Source organism: Heloderma suspectum, chromosome 1 (genome assembly GCF_057233095.1).
Source record: "Heloderma suspectum isolate Gila_16-S chromosome 1, 16-S_ref, whole genome shotgun sequence".
Classification (NCBI taxonomy): Eukaryota; Metazoa; Chordata; class Lepidosauria; order Squamata; family Helodermatidae; genus Heloderma; species Heloderma suspectum.
Genome location: NC_139458.1, coordinates 927,501 through 949,368, shown reverse-complemented (window position 1 = coordinate 949,368; position 21,868 = coordinate 927,501). Strand labels below are relative to the sequence as shown.

The 21,868-nt window shown below is 47.9% G+C and overlaps 1 long non-coding RNA gene across 1 annotated transcript; it reads left to right on the top strand.

The window, feature by feature from the left end:
- The first annotated feature begins 3,616 nt into the window (after positions 1–3,616).
- On the top strand, positions 3,617–15,793 carry LOC146356797 (uncharacterized). Its single transcript, XR_014787610.1, has 4 exons — positions 3,617–3,710; positions 3,924–4,028; positions 13,076–13,225; positions 13,632–15,793. It is a non-coding gene; the product is annotated as an uncharacterized LOC146356797 (long non-coding RNA).
- The last annotated feature ends 6,075 nt before the right edge of the window (positions 15,794–21,868 follow it).

Here is a 21,868-nt window from a genome sequence, read left to right as displayed (position 1 = left end):
TCAGGTATGACCTAAATCATATCCCTGATGAATATACAGTGGAGGTGAGGAATAGATTTCAGGGATTAGACCTGATAGACAGAGTGCCTGAGGAACTATGGACGGAGGTCCGTAACATTGTTCAGGAGGCAGCAACGAAATCCATCCCAAAGAAAAAGAAATGCAAGAAAGCCAGGTGGCTGTCTGATGAGGCTTTACAAGTAGCTGAGGAAAGAAGGGAAGTGAAAAGCAAGGGAGAAAGGGGAAGATATACCCAACTGAATGCAGAGTTCCAGAGAATAGCAAGGAGAGACAAGAAGGCCTTCTTAAATGAACAATGCAAAGAAATCGAGGAAAACAACAGAATGGGAAAGACTAGAGATCTCTTCAAGAAAACTGGAGATCTCAAGGGAACGTTTTGTGCAAAGACGGGCATGATAAAGGACAAAGAAGGCAGGGACCTAACAGAAGCAGATGAGATTAAGAAGAGGTGGCAAGAATACACAGAAGAACTATACAGGAAAGATCTTAATGTCCCTGATAGCCATGATAGTGCGGTCTCTGAACTTGAGCCGGACATCCTAGAGAGTGAAGTCAAGTGGGCCTTAGGAAGCATTAGTAACAACAAAGCTAGCGGAGATGACAGTACTCCAGCCGAGCTATTTAAAATCCTAAAAGATGATGCTGTTAAAGTGCTGCATTCAATATGCCAACAAATCTGGAACACTCAACAGTGGCCACAAGACTGGAAAAGGTCAGTTTACATTCCAATTCCAAAGAAGGGCAACGCCAAAGAGTGTTCAAACTACTGCACCATTGCGCTCATTTCACATGCCAGCAAGGTGATGCTCAAAATCCTACAAGCTAGGCTTCAGCAGTATGCGAACCGAGAACTACCGGAAGTACAAGCTGGGTTTCGAAGAGGCAGAGGAACTAGAGATCAAATCGCCAACATTCGCTGCATCATGGAGAAAGCAAGAGAATTCCAGAAAAACGTCTATTTCTGCTTCATTGACTACGCTAAAGCCTTTGATTGTGTGGATCACAACAAACTGTGGCAAATTCTTAAAGTGATGGGAGTACCAGACCACCTTACCTGTCTCCTGAGAAACCTGTACGAGGGTCAAGAAGCAACAGTAAGAACCAGACACGGAACAACCGATTGGTTCAAAATTGGGAAAGGAGTACGACAAGGCTGCATATTGTCACCCTGCTTATTTAACTTATATGCAGAGTACATCATGAGAAATGCCGGGTTGGATGAATCAGAGATCGGAATTAAGATTGCCGGAGAATTATCAACAACCTCCGATATGCAGACGATACCACCCTAATGGCAGAAAGCGAAGAGGATCTCAAGAGCCTCTTGTTGAGGGTGAAAGAGGAGAGTGCAAAAGCTGGTTTGAAACTCAACATTAAAAAAACTAAGATCATGGCATCTGGCCCTATCACTTCCTGGCATATAGAAGGGGAAGAAATGGAAGCAGTGGCAGATTTTACTTTCTTGGGCTCCAAGATCACCGCAGACGGTGACTGTAGCCATGAAATTAAAAGACGCTTGCTCCTTGGGAGGAAAGCTATGGCCAACCTAGACAGCATAGTAAGAAGCAGAGACATCACCTTGCCGACAAAGGTCCGTCTAATCAAAGCTATGGTTTTCCCAGTAGTAATGTATGGCTGTGAGAGCTGGACTATAAGGAAGGCTGAGCGCCGAAGAATTGATGCTTTCGAACTGTGGTGCTGGAGAAGACTCTTACGAGTCCCCTGGACTGCAAGGAGGTCAAATCAGTCCATCCTAAAGGAAATCAACCCTGAGTGCTCATTGGAAGGACAGATAATGAAGCTGAAGCTCCAATATTTTGGCCACCTAATGCGAAGAGAAAATTCCCTGGAAAAGATCCTGATGCTGGGAAAGACTGAAGGCCAAAGGAGAAGGGGACGGCAGAGGATGAGATGGCTAGATAGCATCACGGATGCAATGAATCTGACCTTGAGCACGCTCCGGGAGAGAGCGCAGGACAGGAAGGCCTGGCGTGCTACGGTCCATGGGGTCACGAAGAGTCAGACACGACTGAACGACTGAACAACAACAAGTCTTGAAACCCGCAAAGTAAATATTAGCATTCCCTCATGTACAGAATATCCCTTTAATACATTAACTTGTTTAATAGTTCATCTTGTCTCTGGTGTTGGTGCCCATAAGCCTCTTACACTATTATGGCCCTGTGCAACGAGGGGGGATTGCTAGGGGCACCACTGTAGGTACTCCATTACACACATGAGGAATATTGGGGCCCCTGCTGTTTTCTGTGGAGCTGCTGCCATGATTCCATTGTATTCCTATGGCCATTCAGAAGTACAGGAGATTTGTAAGGATAAAAATCCGAGAGAGTTTTAGTAATCCTCACACGTGTAAGCCATTTGAACATGGTGCTTATCAATCGTTATGTTAGACCGCAGTCACCTTTTACTTATTACATTCTGATTTCTTTGTCTGTTTAGAGATGATCCCTAGAAACTGCTCTGTTAGGGTCGCAGCAGTCGCTCCCTACAACCACTCAGCGAGGGGGTATTTCCACCTGGAGCCGCTTTCTCGAAAGACAACTGCGCATGCGCCGCGGGGACTGTGATTCGGAGCACGAGGCTCCGCAGCGTTCTGGAAGGGGGCGGGCGGGGGATGGCCGTCAGCGCGAACCGGCGGGCGGGAGCAGGCACAGTCGATTCTGATTGGCTGGGGGTGCAGCTCGGTGAAAGAGCGGGGAAGGGCGGCTGCGTTTGGCGGGCGGCGCTGGAGAAGGAGCGGGAGAAGCCGAGGAGAGCGCGCGTGTCCGAGGCCCGCGGGGACCCGCTGCTGCCTTATGGGTAAGCAACCTGTTTTCACGTGAGGGCTTTGCACGTGGCAGAGCTGCTCCCGCGGTGCAATCTGTGGAAGTCAGCACAAGACTTCGCCTGTGTTGCAGAGGGGCCGCTTGCGGTGCGTGGGCGAGCGTCCGTCCATTCCCCATGCACTGAGTAGACCAGGCCGCGCTGAATAAATGCTTCCGCTGTGGCTAGCGAGCTAGCTGAGGGGCCGGTGAGCTAGGTGACTAGATGCGGCTTCTGGGATTCTAACTGCCTGGGTCTGAAACGCTGCTCCCCCTCTACGATTCAGGCCTTAATTCTCTCTCAGCAATCCCAGGAACCCCCCACCCCACCCCACCCCACCCCACCCCACCCTTCAAGACAGGCCTCTGCCATAAATCACCCAATACTCGCAACATGCACTCAGAGTCTAAATTAACAGAGGAGAAGATTAGTTCGTGGCTTCCTCCCATCTGGAGCCCACGACTGAAGAAAGCTGCGAGTCCATTCCCACACTTTACATATACCCCATGGATTTTTTTTTATTGGTACTTTGAGTGCTACAGAGCTAAGGGGGGTTAAGGGATGGGCCTGGTAAAGCGCCTGCTTTGCATGGAGAAAATCAGTTTCAGAAGAACCAGCTCCTCAAGATTATATTTTTTAATGGCTCCATTTAGCAATGCAGAGTGCTGAAAGGGTCAAGGCTGGAAGGCACTGCTCAAAGCAAGAGTCTACTCATGAGGAGGGAGAACCAGCTGTGCAGGAATTGTTAAAGAGTTTTTTTCTTTTTTAAAAGTTTCAGTGCTACAGAGCACCAAAAGGGGCAATGGAGGAAAGCATCAAAGAGATCAAGGCTGGAAGAACCTACTCATGAGGGGAAAGACCCAGCTGTGAGTACTAATGAGCCAGACTCAGTTCAGCTGTGGCTGCATAGCCAAAGACATAGTTTCTGTGAGCTCTCAGTCTTGCCCATACTTTGGCTGGGTGGAGAGTTTCTACAGAGCTCTTCTTCCCTGGCACAGGACACTACATTTTGGACTGGCAGGTGAAAGGGTAGATTGGGCACTTACTCTGTTCTCCATCTCTCTCCCCTGCCCACCCAGCCCTGGCTGTTCTGAAAATCAACTGAGCAAAGAAACCCTGTTGAAATCCAGCTTTAGTCTGAGGGACATCTGAAAAGTCAGGTCCCTCTCTAGATGTGGAAATGAGTAAGTTTTACACTCTGTTAGTTTTGGTGTTTTATTCCTGTGTAACTGCATTTTCATTCCTCAGCCCCACCTTGTCTGTTTGCTCCAGATTTGCATGGCAGCCACTTTGAGGATTGTTACAGAATGACATGAAATGTTGAAAGGCTCCTGGACAGGTTTGCTGGTAGCGGTGTTACTTGCAATGCTAAGCTCCTGCTTTGGCTGGGCTTGCTGAAGACTAAAAGGACATTTCCTCAGCTTTCCTGTTGTGGATGGATTGAAGGAAAGGTGAAATGCAGCTTCTATTCTCGGGATGCCTGGAAACTGTGCTGTGACCACAGGCCAGTCTCACCTCCTCTTAATGGGGATGGTTGAGCTTAGTCCTGGGCTTTACGCATGCCTTGACAAACTGCCATTAATAGGAATAGCAGAGCTGGCCTTCACACATGCCAGAAAAGCCTCTCCTTTCTTGGGATGACTCCTTTTAGACCTCTGTTTAATACATCTCTGGGAAACCCTATTGAAATCCAGCTTCAGTTTCAGGGAAATATGAAAAGACAGGTCCCCCTATGGACATGGAAATTAGTGACTTCTATCCTGTGTTAGTTTTGGTGTTTTGTTCCTCCTTCTGTGTAATTGTGCATTTTCACTCCTCAGCCCCAGGTTGTCTGTCTCCTCAACATATGGACCCAGGACACTGCTTTGGCTGGTCCGGCCAAAGACCACATAGGCGTTTCCTCTGCTGGTTAGACCTGCCATCACATAAGTCATGGAATCGTCCTCCTGATGGAGATCGCTGCGCTTAGAGCTGGGGGTCTCAGTTGCCTGGCAAGCTGCCTCTTCATGGGGCTGACCACGTTTCGAACTCTGGTCAACAGATCCCTGAGAAGCCACCTCTTTATGGGGATACTTCTCCTCGCTGCTGCGTTACACACTTGGCTGGCAACTGCCCTTCATGGGGCTGGCCTAGGTTAGCCCTGCTTTCACTTAATTCATGGAATCATCCTCTTCATGGGGATCGCTGTGCTTAGAGCTGGGGGTCACACAAGTCTGTGAGGCCTCCTCTTCCTGAGGACATTCTTCCTGAAAAGGATCTGTGGTACCTTTAGGACGAACAATGTTTTTATTACTAAGGCATGAGGTTTTGTGGGCCTAACCCACTCAGTTAGATACAGGAATGGATAGGTTCAGGATGGGAAACTCAGTGATGGGTAGGTAGACAGCAACCATTCCATTTCCATTTAAAGAGACATCTACAATATAAAGGAAAATGAACTGCAAGGTGGGACTTGGGCTCTGCACACTAATGACTCACCATTCAGCCAGTCCGTTCAAGCCAAGTTCCAAGGTATGGAATGCAACAATGAATGTCAGCTGTGAGGCTTTACGCTGAATTCTGTCTCTCTAGTTTCTCTGTTGCAAGGCAACCACTTAGAAGATTGTTCCAGAATATCCTGAGGTGCTGAAAGGCTCCTCCACAGTTTGCTGGTAGCGGTGTTAGTTGCAAGGCCGGGTTGCAGTGTTGTTGGCCTGTTTAGAGTGGTCCTGTAGGGTTGAGTCTCTGTCAGAGGGACAGGAACCAATGCGCTTGTATCCCAGGGCCTGGCTGTAGACAGTGGCTCGTGTGGTTTGTCCAGGTGGTTAGCTTGAGGTGAGTAGGGATGCATCGTGGTCTCTGGGTGTTGGTACGAGGAGGTAGTTCTGTGTCCATCGTGGAGCTGTATGACGGTGTCCGGTTGTGTCCCCGGCCGCCCTTTGGAGAAGCCTTTCAGCGATCCAGGTCATTCGGTAACAGACCTTGAAGTGGCTATCTTGCAACAGAGAAACTCCAGAGACAGCATTCAGCATGAGACGTCAGAGTGGGCATTCGTTGTTTAGGTTCATAGAATCATAGAATAGTAGGGTTGGAAGGGGCCTACAAGGCCATCGAGTCCAACCCCCTGCTCAATGCAGGAATCCAAGTCAGAGCATCCCTGACAAATGGCTGTCCAGCCTCGTCTTAAAGGCCTCCAGTGTGGGAGAGCCCACCACCTCCCAGGTAATTGGTTCCATTGCCGTATTGCTCTGACACTCAGGAAGTTTTTCCTGATGTTCAGCCGGAATCTGGCTTCCTGTAACTTGAGCCCATTATTCCGTGTCCTGCACTCTGGGATGATCAAGAAGAGATCCTGGCCTTCTTCTCTGTGACAGCCTTTCAAGTACTTGAAGAGTGCTATCATATCTCCCCTCAGTCTTCTCTTCTCAAGGCTAAACATGCCCAGTTCTTTCAGTCTCTCTTCATAGGGCTTTGTTTCCAGTCCCCTGATCATCTTTGTTGCCCTCCTTTGAACCCTCTCCAGCTTGTCTGCATCCTTCTTAAAGTGTGGTGCCCAGAACTGGACACAGTACTCCAGATGAGGCCTAACCAGTGCTGAGTAGAGGGGAACTAGTACTTCCCGGGATTTGGAAGCGATGCTTCTATTAATGCAGCCCAAAATAGCATTTGCCTTTTTTGCAGCCACATCACATTGTTGGCTCATATTCAGCTTGTGATCGACGACAATTCCAAGATCCTTCTCGCTCGTAGTGTGGTTGAGCCACGTATCCCCCATCTTGTAACTGTGCATTTGGTTTCTTTTTCCTAGGTGCAGAACTTGGCATTTGTCCCTATTAAATGCCATTCTGTTGTTTTCTGCCCAGCACTCCAGTCTATCAAGATCACTTTGAATTTTGTTTCTGTCTTCCAAAGTATTAGCTATCCCTCCCAATTTTGTGTCATCTGCAAATTTGATCAGCATTCCCTGCACCTCCTCCTCCAAGTCATTAATAAAAATGTTGAAGAGCACTGGGCCCAGGACTGAGCCCTGCGGTACCCCGCTCGTTACCTCTCCCCAGCTTGAGAAGGTCCCATTGATAAGCACTCTTTGAGTCCGATTCTGTAGCCAACTGTGGATCCACATGATCGTTGTTTCATCTAGCCCACTTCGAGCAAGTTTGCTCATCAGGATATCATGGGGCACTTTGTCGAAAGCTTTGCTGAAGTCGAGGTATATGATGTCTACAGCATTCCCACGGTCTACAAGGGAGGTGACTTGATCAAAAAATGAGATCAGATTTGTCTGGCAGGACTTGTTTTTGACAAATCCATGTTGGCTTCGAGTAATCACGGCATTGTTGTCAAGGTGCTTCCAGATGGATTGCTTTATGATCTGCTCCAGAATTTTCCCAGGGATTGATGTCAGACTGACTGGTCTGTAGTTCCCAGGTTCCTCCTTTTTACCCTTTTTGAAGATAGGGACAACGTTAGCCCTCCTCCAGTCATCTGGCACTTCCCCGGTCCTCCATGATTTCTCAAAGAGAATAGACAGCGGTTCTGAGAGTTCTTCTGCCAGTTCCTTTATGACTCTAGGATGCAGTTCATCTGGCCCTGGAGATTTGAACTCATTCAAAGTAATGAGGTGTTCCTTGACCATATGCCTGTCGATCTCAAGCTGCAATCCTGCCCCTTCAGCCTGTACTTCGCCTTTGCCAGGGGGGTCATAGACCCTCTTTTGGGAGAAGACTGAGCCAAAGTAGGAATTGAGCACCTCTGCCTTTTCTTTGTCATCTGTTATCATTTTGCCATCCTTATTTAATAGCTGAACAACCATTTCTTTCCTCTGCCTTTTACTATGCACGTAGCTGAAGAAAGCCTTTTTGTTGTTTTTAGCATCCCTCGCTAACCTCACCTCGTTCTCCGCTTTAGCCTTCCTGACGCCATCCCTGCAATTCTGTGCTACCTGCCTGTACTCTTCCTTTGTTACTTGGCCTTCTTTCCACTTCTTATATGTGTCCTTTTTTGTTTTCAGGTCATCCCTAAGCTTTTTGTGAAGCCACATTGGCTTCTTCTGTTGTCTTCCACCTTTTCTTCTTGTTGGAATTGTTTGTGATTGTGCCTTGAGAATTTCCTTTTTTAAAAGTTCCCACCCATCTTGGACTCCTTTTCTCGCTAGCATTGTTTGCCATGGGACCTTACTGATCATTGTTCTGAGTTTATTAAAATCAGCTTTCCTAAAATCCAGGGTACGCGTTTGAGTACACTCGGCTTTTGCTTCCCTTAGAACCAAGAACTCAAGTACAACATGGTCGCTTTCCCCCAGAGTTCCTGTAACTGCTACTTTATCCACTAAGTCATCTCTGTTGGTTAGGATCAAGTCAAGGATAGCCGATCCTCTAGTTCCTTCCTCTACTTTCTGTAGGAGGAAGTTATCCGCCACACAAGTCAGGAATTTCCTGGAGGGGCCATGTTTTGCAGAATTTGTCTCCCAACAAATATCGGGGAAATTGAAGTCCCCCATTACTACTACATCATGCTTCCTTAAAACATTGGCTATTTGCTTTTCAAAAGTTTCATCCTTGGCTTCTCCTTGATTGGGTGGCCGGTAGTAGACTCCGACCACCAGGTTCCTTTTATTCTTTGCTCCATTTATTTCAACCCAGATGCTCTCGATGGGGCTACCAAGCTCCTCCTCCTGTATTTCTGTGCAGAGATATGTATTTTTCACATACAGTGCAACCCCGCCTCCCTTTCTGTTCCTCCTGTTCTTTTTGAACAAGTTATATCCTTCAACTGCTGTATTCCAGTCATGAGAGTCATCCCACCAAGTCTCAGTTATACCTATCAAGTCATAATTTCCCTCCTGTATTAAGAGTTCAAGTTCATTCTGTTTGTTTCCCATACTCTGGGCATTAGTATATAGACATCGAAGACCATGTGCTTCATAGTCTGGCTTTCTTCCTACATGTGTCTGAAGACTATTATTGGGCGCTATCAGCGCTGTTCTCTCCATTGCAGTGCATGCGCCTACGTCCATTGTTACCCCCAACATTACATCTCCCTTCCCCGTAGGATTCAGTTTAAAGCCCTCCTGATGAAGTTCTTCATGCTGTGTCCAAACACATTCTTCCCAGCCTTTGTGAGGTGCAACCCATCCCTAGCCAACAGCCCATCTTCCAGGAAGTATAGCCCGTGGTCCCAGAATCCAAATCTCTCTCGTCGGCACCACCTTCGTAGCCAGTCATTCACCCGGAGTATTTTTCGTTCCCTTTCTATCCCTCTTCTAACTACTGGAAGGATGGATGAGAAAACTATCTGGGCCCCAAAGTTCTTGAGTTTCCTTCCCAAAGCTTCAAAGTCTGACGTGATCTCTTCGTAGCTCCGCTTGGCGGTATCATTTGTTCCCACATGGATGAGAAGAAAGGGATACCTGTCAGTGGGCTTTATGAGTGCAGGCAACCTTTCAGTCACGTCTCTAATCTGTCCTCCCGGGAGACAACATACCTGGCGAGTCCACGGGTCTTCGCGACATACTTGGGTCTCGATCCCACGCAGCAAGGAGTCTCCCACTACTACCACTCTTCTCTTCTTCTTCTTGTAGGCCTGGGTTTCATCGCCTCTGTTTGACTGACCTTTAGCCTCTTGCTCACTCTCATGCAGGTTCCACACATTGGAACTTGGCTTGAACAGATTGTCCGAATTGCTGAGTCATTACAGCATGTAGAGTCCAGGTCCCATCATGCACTTCACTTTCCTTAATATTGTAGATGTCTCTTTAAATGGAAATGGAACAGTTGCTGTTAAACCACGTCTTTGCTCACTTACACTCACACACCCAGCTTTATGGGGTGCTTGTAGTTAAACATTGTTAGCTTCTCATGATGTGTCTTAGAGCATTAATATATTAAGCTGAATTGAACTTTTAAATTAGCTCTAGCCTGCATTTATTACTTCCAATACTAAGTGCTGTGTTGCCATACATTCCCTATATAAAGCAGCTCTGCTGTAAGTCACACCAGATTTTCCATCAATTAGCAGAACTAGGTTTATGCTCACTTCACAGGGAGGCAAAACAAATTAAACTAACTTCAATTGATCCCCAAAGGTAGGTAAAGACATGCATTGCACATAATGACAACCCAGAGTATGGGTTGGGCATGGTTTGTCGCTGCATCGTGGGTTGTGGTTACGAGCGAGCCCTGCACTGTGGCTTAACTGAGTTGTTAACCATGAACAATCCAGAGTTCACAACCCACCAACAAAGAATGGGTTCCCTTCCTGGTTTGAGCATGGTCAGCACATGACACACGTAACAATGTACAATTGAGCCTATACTCAACCCATCCTCTGGGTTGTCGTTATGTGTGAATAATGTGCCAACTGAAGAAGAAGCTGCAAATGGAGCAGACAATGGAAGAGGGAATGCTAGAAGGTGGAGGCTACCGAGGAGAACACATCAGATTCACAAGGAGGGTTTTCTTCATCAACTGGCAGATTCTTCGTGTGACTCTGATGTGTTCTCCTCAGCAGTCTCCACCTTCTGGAATGCCATTGTCTGCTCCATTTGCAGCTTCATCAATTGGCACGTCATTCACATGAACTCACGTAGCTCTGACATTAGAACAAGGGACTGATCCAAAGAGATAGTGCTGCAATATAAGATGTCTTAGGGAAGTGTCGTTATATTTTATTAAATAATTTGTAGTGGGGAAAATCTTCACGCTCTAGTCTTTCAAAGTTTGTCAAAGCAAATGTGTTAAGGTCCTCCGCAGGGGTGTGCTCGGAAGCGTTCCCCCTCTGCCAAAATCAAACTCGAGGTTAAGGGGAAGTTTACATTGTCTGTCCATATGTTAATGTAATTATTACTGGGGCATCGGTAGTCAGAGGGCAGAAAAACTGATTTTTATACACACCCCGTTTGAATCAATTGTCTAGCAATGTAGGGTGAATGAAGATTCTGTCATTGTAAATCTCCCAAAGCTAATCAAATAAACTGTTTCCCCCTTAATTAACCAAATAAAAGATATGAGAAATTGGACCAACATTAATCTCTCTTGCCTGGGTGGAGGCGATGAAATTGGCAAGACTTCCCAGACTCATACGTCTTTCAGGTTCTGCTGATTGCAATCCCACAGAAATCGTTAAACTGGCAATTTTTTTCATAATAAAACAATATAGAATGATTTAAAAAAAATCTTATACAGACATTCCAGAAATGAAGGAATATCAAATACACAACTATACTTTGAGACATTCCACATTAGGCAGGTGATAAATTTAATTAGACAGTGGAACCAATTACCCAGGGAGGTGGTGGGCTCTCCCACACTGGAGGCGTTCAAGACAAGGCTGGATGGCCATCTGTCAGGGATGCTCTGACTTGGATTCCTGCATTGAGCAGGGGGTTGGACTCGATGGCCTTGTAGGCCCTTCCAACCCTACTATTCTATGATTCTAATTTGTATGAATGAAGAACACCACTGGATAAATATGGAATCGATAAGAATTAGCAAACATAAAATTCAAGGCCTCCCCTCTGCTATTTCTATAGCAAAAGGTTTGGAGGTGATTGCTAATTCCTTCTTGCATCTAGCACACTTAACATTTCTAGAAAATGGCAACATAACATCCCCATTTGTTTTCCCTCTTATACTAGTTTTACCACATCCGAGTTTTTATGACGAAGACAAATTTATTCAATTTAGCACCTAGAAATAGGTCAGATTATTTAGGTTAAGGGATCTATTTGTGGAAATTACCTCCGAAACAAGTCCAGAACTGAAGGACCAGTTAGGTAACACAATGGTAAACTGGTGGCCACTATAGCAGGTACCCCATTTTAGTACCAACCCTTTAGATCAGAAACAGTCCATTTATAACATTTCTATACTGCTCCCTATGTAAGATTCTGGAGCAGTGAACAACAAGAGGTAAAATTAACAAAGGTGGAAAGAAAGAAACATGTTAAATTATTCTTTAAAAAACAGTGCCAATAAAACCGAGGCTGGTTAACCAAGCAAGCCTTCCTGAAAAAGACCTTTTCAGCTCTTTTGGTGCCTGCCTGACCCCTAGAGGCAGGGAGTTCCACAGGAAGGGAGCCACCACACTTAAGGCCCTTCTCTGGGTGGACTCCAGTGACATTTGCACAATTGATGCTTGTATCTGAACTGCCAGCCAAAGGCCTCATATCCAACATACATAGGATATTACTTATGGAATCAAGGGGAACAACCATTGGTCCGAAACAAATATGGGAATGTGACATACAAGAAAAGATAGGGGAAAAGAAATTGAATGGAAGAAGGGTTTAAAAACTGTATCGTTCAGTGTCACCAAAACTATGGGAAAACTTCTTGAGGGTAGTAGAGTGGTGGTATTTAACCTTGATAACTTTAAGTTATATATATGAAACAACCTGTTGGAGGGGTATCTACCAACATATGTAGAGGGAATGTAGACAAATACATGACTTCTGGAGGGAGGGAGGAATATAATAGGAGGGGAAGTACACATGGATCCTAAGTTGATGTTATCTATCTTAGCGGCCTTAATGAACATTTACCAGAAAAATAAATGTTGACTGTTATGATGGTGGCATTCTGTCAACTAACAGCAAAGAATTGGAAAGAACCTACAGATCTGTAAATAGCCATGTGTTTTGTTAATTGAAAAATTAACTAAACATATAAGGTCACAAAGGCAACAAAAAGAATCTGACACCTTCTAGACTATTTATTATTAGAATCATAGAATAGTAGGGTTGGAAGGGGCCTACAAGGCCATCGAGTCCAACCCCCTGCTCAATGCAGGAATCCAAATCATTTGGTGGTTCCCTGGCTTTTGAGCAGTTTTGGTCAGTCGAAAAGGTCGAAATGCCTCTCCAAGGCTTAGTTACTAGCAAGAAGAGCTTTAAGCTATAGGTTGGCATTTGGGGGGCTGCCTCTTTTGCCTTTGGGGCCGCCTACCACTGGAATGCAGCCTCCAAGCATTTCTCCGAAATGGAATTTGGCTCTTGGGCTGAATGAGCTTCCCCGCTCTTACTTTAACGTACCACAAGACTCTTAGGGCACAAGCCTATGTGTGTTTAGACAGAAGAAAGTCCTACCACTCCCAGCATTCCCCAGCCAGCTGGCTGGGGAATGCTGGGAGTGGTAGGACTTCCTTCTGTCTAAACACGCATAGGATTGCGCTCTTCGTTGTTTTTGATGCAACAGACGAACATAGCTACCCCTCTGGAAATAGCCTCCCCTCCACTCACTCCCTTCTATTCAAGGAACAATCTGCATTTTCGTCAGATCCAGCATCAGATCCAGCAGGCAAGCTCCCAGAGAGTGAGCGAACAGAGCGAGCGAACAGCGGGAGCAAACGAGTTGGCCAGGGGAGTTGCAGTGGTTGAGCAGACAAAGGAGGCAGAGGCTAAGAGGTAAGTGGGTTGCAGGAAGCCCAGGGCGCTGCCCTTTATCCTTCTGATTGGCTGTGAGCTCACCAGGTGCTTCTGAGAGCTCCAACTGAATTGGAGGGGTGTGGCCTGAGTACTCCCAGCAGCTGAGTGGGGGGGAAGCTTTAGTCTGTTTCCCGCCTCCCACCTGAGCAGAGCAGAGCGGAGCAAGCTGCTCCAGCTGGTCCAGGGACTACAGAAGCAGGCAAGCTCCCAGAGAGCGAGCGACCAGAGCGAGCGGACGGGGGAGCAAACAGGAGTTGGCCAGGGGAGTTCGGCAGGGGAGGTCAAGGGGGAGGCCCCTAACAATTTTATTTTATTTTATTTTATTTTATTTTATTTTTTCACTAACTTCCATTTATTTGTCTTGTAACACACACTTTCACACCAGTGGGACTCTGCTTTTAACCTCTACTGAGTAGAGGAGCAGGCACAGGCTAGTCTAGAACAATCACAAAGCTAGACACAAAAAGGGAATAGAGGCCATGGAAGGACAAGACTCCAGTGGTGGTGACCTGCAAGGTGTGTGCAATGTTTGTTTTCTTGCCTGAGAACAACGTGGCCTATACCTGCAACAAGTGCAAGTTGATCACGCTGCTGGAGGAAAAAGTAAGTGGACTGGAGCGGCGACTGTCGACCCTCCGGGGAATAAGAGAACACGAAGAGTTCTTGGACAGAATGGGGGAACTACAGCAGCAAAGGGCAGACCAGAAGCTTGAAGAGCAACAGCAAGATGAGGCAGTGGGAAATGCTGAGGTGAAGAAAAGTGGAGTAGAGGATACTCCTTGGTAAAGGGTGACAGTTAGGAGAAGAAAAACTAGACGCCGCTCTGCACCAGTGGAAGCAGTGGAGCTGTGGAACCGATTCCAGGTACTTGCAGATGAGACTGGAGGACAGCCTGCAGAGGAAGAATCAGGGGAACCTGCATGAGAGTGAGCAAGAGGCTAAAGCTCAGTCAAACAGAGGCGATGAAACCCAGGCCTACAAGAAGAAGAAGAGAAGAGTGGTAGTAGTGGGAGACTCCTTGCTGCGTGGGATCGAGACCCAAGTATGTCGCGAAGACCCATGGACTCGCCAGGTATGTTGTCTCCCGGGAGGACAGATTAGAGACGTGACTGAAAGGTTGCCTGCACTCATAAAGCCCACTGACAGGTATCCCTTTCTTCTCATCCATGTGGGAACAAATGATACCGCCAAGTGGAGCTACGAAGAGATCACGTCAGACTTTGAAGCTTTGGGAAGGAAACTCAAGAACTTTGGGGCCCAGATAGTTTTCTCATCCATCCTTCCAGTAGTTAGAAGAGGGATAGAAAGGGAACGAAAAATACTTCAGGTGAATGACTGGCTACGAAGGTGGTGCCGACGAGAGAGATTTTGATTCTGGGACTATGGGCTATACTTCCTGGAAGATGAGCTGTTGGCTAGGGATGGGTTGCACCTCACAAAGGCTGGGAAGAATGTGTTTGGCCACAGCATGAAGAACTTCATCAGGAGGGCTTTAAACTGAATCCTACGGGGAAGGGAGATGTAATGTTGGGGGTAACAATGGACGTAGGCGCATGCACTGCAATGGAGAGAACAGCTCTGATAGCGCCCAATAATAGTCTTCAGACACATGTAGGAAGAAAGCCAGACTATGAAGCACATGGTCTTCGATGTCTATATACTAATGCCCAGAGTATGGGAAACAAACAGAACAAACTTGAACTCTTAATACAAGAGGGAAATTATGACTTGATAGGTACAACTGAGACTTGGTGGGATGACTCTCATGACTGGAATGCAGCAAGTGAAGGATATAACTTGTTCAAAAAGAACAGGAGGAACAGAAAGGGAGGTGGGGTTGCACTGTATGTGAAAAATACATATCTCTGCACAGAAATACAGGAGGCGGAGCTTGGTAGCCCCATCGAGAGCATCTGGGTCGAAATAAATGGAGCAAAGAATAAAAGGAACCTGGTGGTCGGAGTCTACTACCGGCCACCCAATCAAGGAGAAGACGAGGATGAAACTTTTGAAAAGCACATGGCCAAGGTTTCAAGGAAGCATGATGTAGTAGTAATGGGGGACTTCAATTTCCCCGATATTTGTTGGGAGACCACTTCTGCAAAACATGGCCCCTCCAGGAAGTTCCTGACTTGTGTGGCGGATAACTTCCTCCTACAGAAAGTAGAGGAAGGAACTAGAGGATTGGCTCTCCTTGACTTGATCCTAACCAACAGAGATGACTTAGTGGATCAAGTAGCAGTTACAGGAACTCTGGGGGAAAGCGACCATGTTGTACTTGAGTTCTTGGTTCTAAGGGAAGCAAAAGCCGAGTGTAGTCAAACGCATACCCTGGATTTTAGGAAAGCTGATTTTCATAAACTCAGAACAATGATCAGTAAGGTCCCATGGCAAGCGATGCTAGCGAGAAAAGGAGTCCAAGATGGGTGGGAGCTTTTAAAAAAGGAAACTCTCAAGGCACAATCACAAGCAATTCCAACAAGAAGAAAAGGTGGAAGACAACAGAAGAAGCCAATGTGGCTTCACAAAAAGCTTAGGGATGACCTGAAAACAAAAAAGAACATATATAGGAAGTGGAAAGAAGGCCAAGCAACAAAGGAAGAGTACAGGCAGATAGCACAGAATTGCAGGGATGGCGTCAGGAAGGCTAAAGCTGAGAATGAGCTGAGGTTAGCAAGGGATGTTAAAAACAACAAAAAGGCTTTCTTCACCTACGTGCATAGTCAAAGGCGGAAAGAAATGGTGGTTCAGCTATTAAATAAGGATGGCAAAATGATCTCAGAGGACAAAAAAAAAGGCAGAGGTGCTCAAATCCTACTTTGGCTCAGTCAGTCTTCTCCCAAAAGAGGGAGAAGACCCCCCTGGCAAAGGCGAAGTACAGGCTGAAGGGGCAGGATTGCAGCTGGAGATCGACAGGCATATGGTCAAGGAACACCTAATTCCTTTGAATGAGTTCAAATCTCCAGGGCCAGATGAACTGCATCCTAGAGTCATAAAGGAACTGGCAGAAGAACTTTCAGAACCGCTGTCTATTCTCTTTGAGAAATCATGGAGGACGGGGGAAGTGCCAGATGACTGGAGGAGGGCTAACGTTGTCCCTATCTTCAAAAAGGGTAAAAAGGAGGAACCTGGGAACTACAGACCAGTCTGACATCAATCCCTGGGAAAATTCTGGAGCAGATCATAAAGCAATCCATCTGGAAGCACCTTGACAACAATGCCGTGATTACTCTAAGCCAACATGGATTTGTCAAAAACAAGTCCTGCCAGACAAATCTGATCTCATTTTTTGATCAAGTCACCTCCCTTGTAGACGGTGGGAATGCTGTAGACATACCTCAACTTCAGCAAAGCTTTCAACAAAGTGCCCCATGATATGCTGAAGAGCAAACTAGCTCAAAGTGGGCTAGATGAAACAACGATCCGGTGGATCCACAGTTGGCTGCAGAATCGGACTCAAAGAGTGCTTATCAATGGGACCTTCTCAAACTGGGGAGAGGTAACGAGTGGGGTACCGCAGGGCTCAGTCCTGGGCCCAGTGCCCTTCAACATTTGTATGAATGACTTGGAGGAGGAGGTGCAGGGAATGCTGATCAAATGGGCAGATGACACAAATTTGGGAGGGATAGCTAATACTTTGGAAGACAGAAACAAAATTCAAAGTGATCTGGATAGACTGGAGCACTGGGCAGAAAACAACAGAATGGCATTTAATAGGGACAAATGCCAAGTTCCGCACCTAGGAAAAAGAAACCAAATGCACAGTTACAAGATGGGGGATACGTGGCTCAACCACACTACGAGCGAGAAAGATCTTGGAATGGTTGTCGATCACAAGCTGAATATGAGCCAACAATGTGATGTGGCTGCAAAAAAGGCCAATGCTCTTTTGGGCTGCATTCATAGAAGCATAGCTTCCAAATCCCGGGAAGTCCTAGTTCCCCTCTACTCAGCACTGGTTAGGCCTCATCTGGAGTACTGTGTCCAGTTCTGGGCACCACACTTTAAGAAGGATGCAGAGAAACTGGAGAGGGTTCAGAGGAGGGCAGCAAAGATGATCAGGGGACTGGAAACAAAGCCCTATGGAGAGAGACTGAAAGCACTGGGCATGTTTAGCCTTGAGAAGAGAAGACTGAGGGGAGATATGATAGCACTCTTCAAGTACTTGAAAGGTTGTCCCAGAGAGGAAGGCCAGGATCTCTTCTCCATCATCCCAGAGTGCAGGACACGGAATAATGGGCTCAAGTGACAGGAAGCCAGATTCCGGCTGAACATCAGGAAAAACGTCCTGAGTGTCAGAGCAATACGACAATGGAACCAATTACCTGGGGAGGTGGTGGGCTCTCCCACACTGGAGGCCTTCAAGATGAGGCTGGACAGCCATTTGTCAGGGATGCTCTGACTTGGGTTCCTGCATTGAGCAGGGGGTTGGACTCGATGGCCTTGTAGGCCCCTTCCAACCCTACTATTCTATGATTCTATGATTCTATCAGATGCACTGAGCACCCTTGGGTGGCTGCTGTGACTCCAGTGCCTGCGCAGGCCCCTCCAGTGTTCATAGAATCATAGAATTCTTTTAGTCTCTCTTCATAGGGCTTTGTTTCCAGTCCCCTGATTGACAACAATTGTGATTGACAACAATTCCAAGATCCTTCTCGCTCGTAGTGTTGTTGAGCCACATATCCCCCATCTTGTAACTGTGCATTTGGTTTCTTTTTCCTAGGTGCGGAACTTGGCATTTATCCCTATGAAATGTCATTCTGTTTTCTGCCCAGCGCTCCAGTCTATCCAGATCACTTTGAATTTTGTTTCTGTCTTCAAAAGTATTAGCTATCCCTCCCAATTGTGTGTCATCTGCAAATTTGATCAGCATTCCCTGCACCTCCTCCTCCAAGTCATTAATAAAAATCTTGAAGAGCACTGGGCCCAGGACTGAGCCCTGCGCTACCCCACCACTCTAACTCCTGCACTGCTGTAGTTCACAGGGGCTTTATGGGTCACCCCACTTCAAGGGGACTCATAATTATTTCCCCTCCATTTGTGGAGCCCTATAGAGGGGGAAGCTCTCCAGCGTCAAGGGGTCCTTGTGCTCCCCCCCAACACACCAGAGATCTTTCCGCATTTAAGTAGTCTGCCCCCCCTGCCCCGGTTTTGTAATCGTCCTCCCTGTTTTCAATTTCTAAAGCCTCACAGTCGTAGAAGGAAGCTCTCTACTGTCAGAGTGTCCCATATTTATATTTCTCTTTTGCCCCCCCCCCCCTTCACAGAAGCCAGGGATTTCTGGGGCTGATGCACAACAATCAATGGGTCCTTATTTTCTCTTCCTATATTTCATAGATTTCCCTACATCTTAACTTCAGTGCTGGTAGAAAGAAAGGGTTTCCACTGTTGCAGGGTCAGTTTTTCCTAATCCTCTCCCTCCATCATTCACACACACTCAAGGGTGACTAAACAATTCTCCATTTCCTTTCTCTGGTCAATAGGATTCTCCTTCAATATTCTACAGAGCTCCACCTCTTCCCATTCCATCTACTTATTCCTCCTGTCTCTGCCAAATAGAGGTTTTTATCTGTTTTTTTTTGGTCTTTATTATGTTTGTAAGCCATTCTGGGAAAGTTTTTGAAAGGCGTGATGGAAATTCTCTAAGCAAATAGATAGGTACAGAGCATGCAGTCAACATGCAATGGGGTCTGGCAATTTTTCCATGGTTTCAAAGCTTCCCTCAGTTCACTCTTGTAGCCCAATTTATTGGGGATGCTGCCCCAAATCATGGGTCTGCTGCTTTTCTCCCTCTCCCCTCCTAGAGCTGTACTGAATAAGCATTACAGACTCTATAAACAGACCTGTTTTATTCCTCCCAGTTTCATAGAACTCTCTTGTTGCCAGTCTTTGGTGGCCTTCACAGTAGGGAAGCACCTTAATAATCCCTCAATAGTTTATTCTTATTTTCCCCACCTCTTGCTCCCTTTTTTAGAGAGCAGCTCCTCTCCTTTCCCCTTGTTCCTCAATTTTATGGAGGACAAGAAGGAGGAATTCCCCGCCCCCTGGAAATTGGGTCGGCTCCTCTTAACTCACAGGTGCTGAGGAGCTGCCCCAATTTCAAATAGGCACCTCACATTCAAAGGGGTCTAGCAATTCCTTTCTTTCACCTTGCTTAAAGGGGTCCAGCTCCACGTTTTTTTGAAATCCATCCTCATCCCATCAGTCCGTTTCTTCTCCCTTCTCCTTTGAGTAGGGCCAGGCAGCTCATACGCAAATGGTTTTCAAGCATTCTCCTCCCCCAGCAAGTTCCAAAGGAAACCCCCTAATCTCTGTAGAGTATCATAAAGGGGACGTTTCCTAGTTTTTTAGAACAGTAGGAAGCAACCTGATGCCCTCCAGATGTGAGGGTGAGGGGTAGGGGCAGGGGGAAGGTTGAGGTATGGGCAGGGATAGTGGTAGGGTTAGGGGGTTAGGATTAGGGGGTTAGGGTTGGGGTTAGGGTAGGGTTAGGTTAGGGATTGGGGTTAGGTTAGGGGTTGGGGTTGGGATAGGGTTGGGTTGGGGTTGGGAGGTAAAGGGTTAGGGTGAGGGTGGGTGGGACCGGGTCGGGGCTGGGGTCGGGGCCGGGGTCAGGGTTAGAGAGGGGTTGGGGTTAGGGGCCGGGGCCGGGCCGGGGTTAGGGTTAGGGTTGGGTTGGGTTGGGGTTAGGGTTAGGGTTGGGTTGGGGTTCGGGTGGGGTTGGGGTTGGGTTGGGGTTAGGGTGGGGGTGGGGTTAGGGTTGGGTTAGGGTAAGGGTTGGGGTTGGGTTGGGGTTAGGGTTGGGTTGGGGTTAGGGTTGGGTTAGGGTTGGGATGGGTTGGGGTTGGGGTTGGGATGGGTTGGGGTTGGGGTTGGGGGTTAGGGGGTTGGGTTAGGGTTGGGTTAGGGTTAGGGGGTTGGGTTAGGGTTGGGTTACGGGTAGGGTTAGGGTAGGTTAGGGGTGGGGTTGGGTTGGGGTTGGGGTTAGGGGGTTAGGGTTAGAGGGTTAGGGTTAGAGGGTGGGGGTGGGAGTGGGGTAGGGGTTGGGTTGGTGTTAGGGTTAGGGTTGGTGTTAGGGTTAGGGTTGGGGTTGGGTAGGGGTTGAGGTTGGGGTTGGGGTTAGGGTCGGGTTAGGGTCAGGGTCGGGTCAGGGTCGGGTTGGGTTAGGGTCGGGTTAGGGTTAGGGTCGGGTTAGGGTTAGGGTTGGGTTAGGGGTAGGGTTAGGGGTAGGGTTAGGGTAGGTTAGGGGTGGGGTTGGGGTTAGGGGGTTAGGGTTAGAGGGTTAGGGTTAGAGGGTTAGGGTGGGGGTGGGGGTGGGGTTGGGGTTGAGTTGGGGTTAGGGTTGGGGTTGGGTAGGGGTTGAGGTTTGGGTAGGGGTTAGGGTTGGGTTAGGGTTGGGGTTGGGTTGGGGTTGGGTTAGGGTTAGGGCTGGGGCTGGGGCTGGGGTTAGGGTTAGGGTTAGTGGTGGGGTAGGGGTGGGGTAGGGGTAGGGGTAGGGTTAGGGGGTTAGGGTTAGGGGTTGGGGTTAGGGGTTGGGGTTAGGGTTGTGGTTGGGGTTAGGGTTAGGGGGTTAGGGTTAGGGTTAGGGGGTTAGGGTTAGGGGTAGGGTTAGGGGGTTAGGGTTAGGGGTTGGGGTTAGGGGTTGTGGTTAGGGGTTAGGGGTGGGGTTGGGGTGGGGGTGGGGTAGGGTGGGGGTGGGGTGGGGGTGGGGTTGGGGTTGGGGTTAGGGTCGGGGTTGGGGTTGGGGTTAGGTTAGGTTAGGGTTAGGGTTAGGGCTGGGTTAGGGCTGGGTTAGGGTTAGGGCTGGGTTAGGGCTAGGGTTAGGGTTGGGTTAGGGCTAGGGTTAGGGGTAGGGCTGGGGTTGGGTTAGGGTTAGGGTTGGGTTAGGGTTGGGTTAGGGTTGGGTTAGGGTTAGGGTTGGGTTAGGGATGGGTTGGGGTTGGGTTAGGGTTGGGGTTGGGTTAGGGTTGGGTTTAGGGTTGGGTTTAGGGTTAGGGTTGGGGTAGGGTTGGGTTAGGGTTGGGTTAGGGTTGGGGTTGGGTTGGGGTTGGGTTGGGGTTGGGTTAGGATTGGGTTAGGGTTAGGGTTGGGGTGGGGGTGGGGGTGAGGGTGAGGGTGAGGGTTGGGTGAGGGGTTAGGGTTGGGTTAGGGTTGGGTTGGGGTTAGGGGGTTAGGGGGTTAGGGGTAGGGGGTTAGGGTTAGGGGGTTAGGGGTAGGGGTAGGTGAGGGTTATGGGGTTAGGGTTAGGGTTAGGGTTAGAGGGTTAGGGTTAGAGGGTTAGGGTTAGGGTTAGAGGGTTAGGGTTAGGGTTAGAGGGTCGGGGTCAGTGGTAGGGGTAGGGGTAGGGTTAGGGTTAGGGTTTTAGGGTTAGGGTTAGGGTTTTAGGGTTAGGGTTAGGGTTTTAGGGTTAGGGTTAGGGTTGGGTTAGGGTTGGGTTAGGGTTGGGTTAGGGTTAGGGTGAGGGGTTAGGGTTAGGGTTAGGGTTAGGGTTAGGGTTGGTGTTAGGGTTAGGGTTGGGGTTGGGTAGGGGTTGAGGTTGGGGTTGGGGTTAGGGTCGGGTTAGGGTCAGGGTCGGGTCAGGGTCGGGTTGGGTTAGGGTCGGGTTAGGGTTAGGGTTGGGTT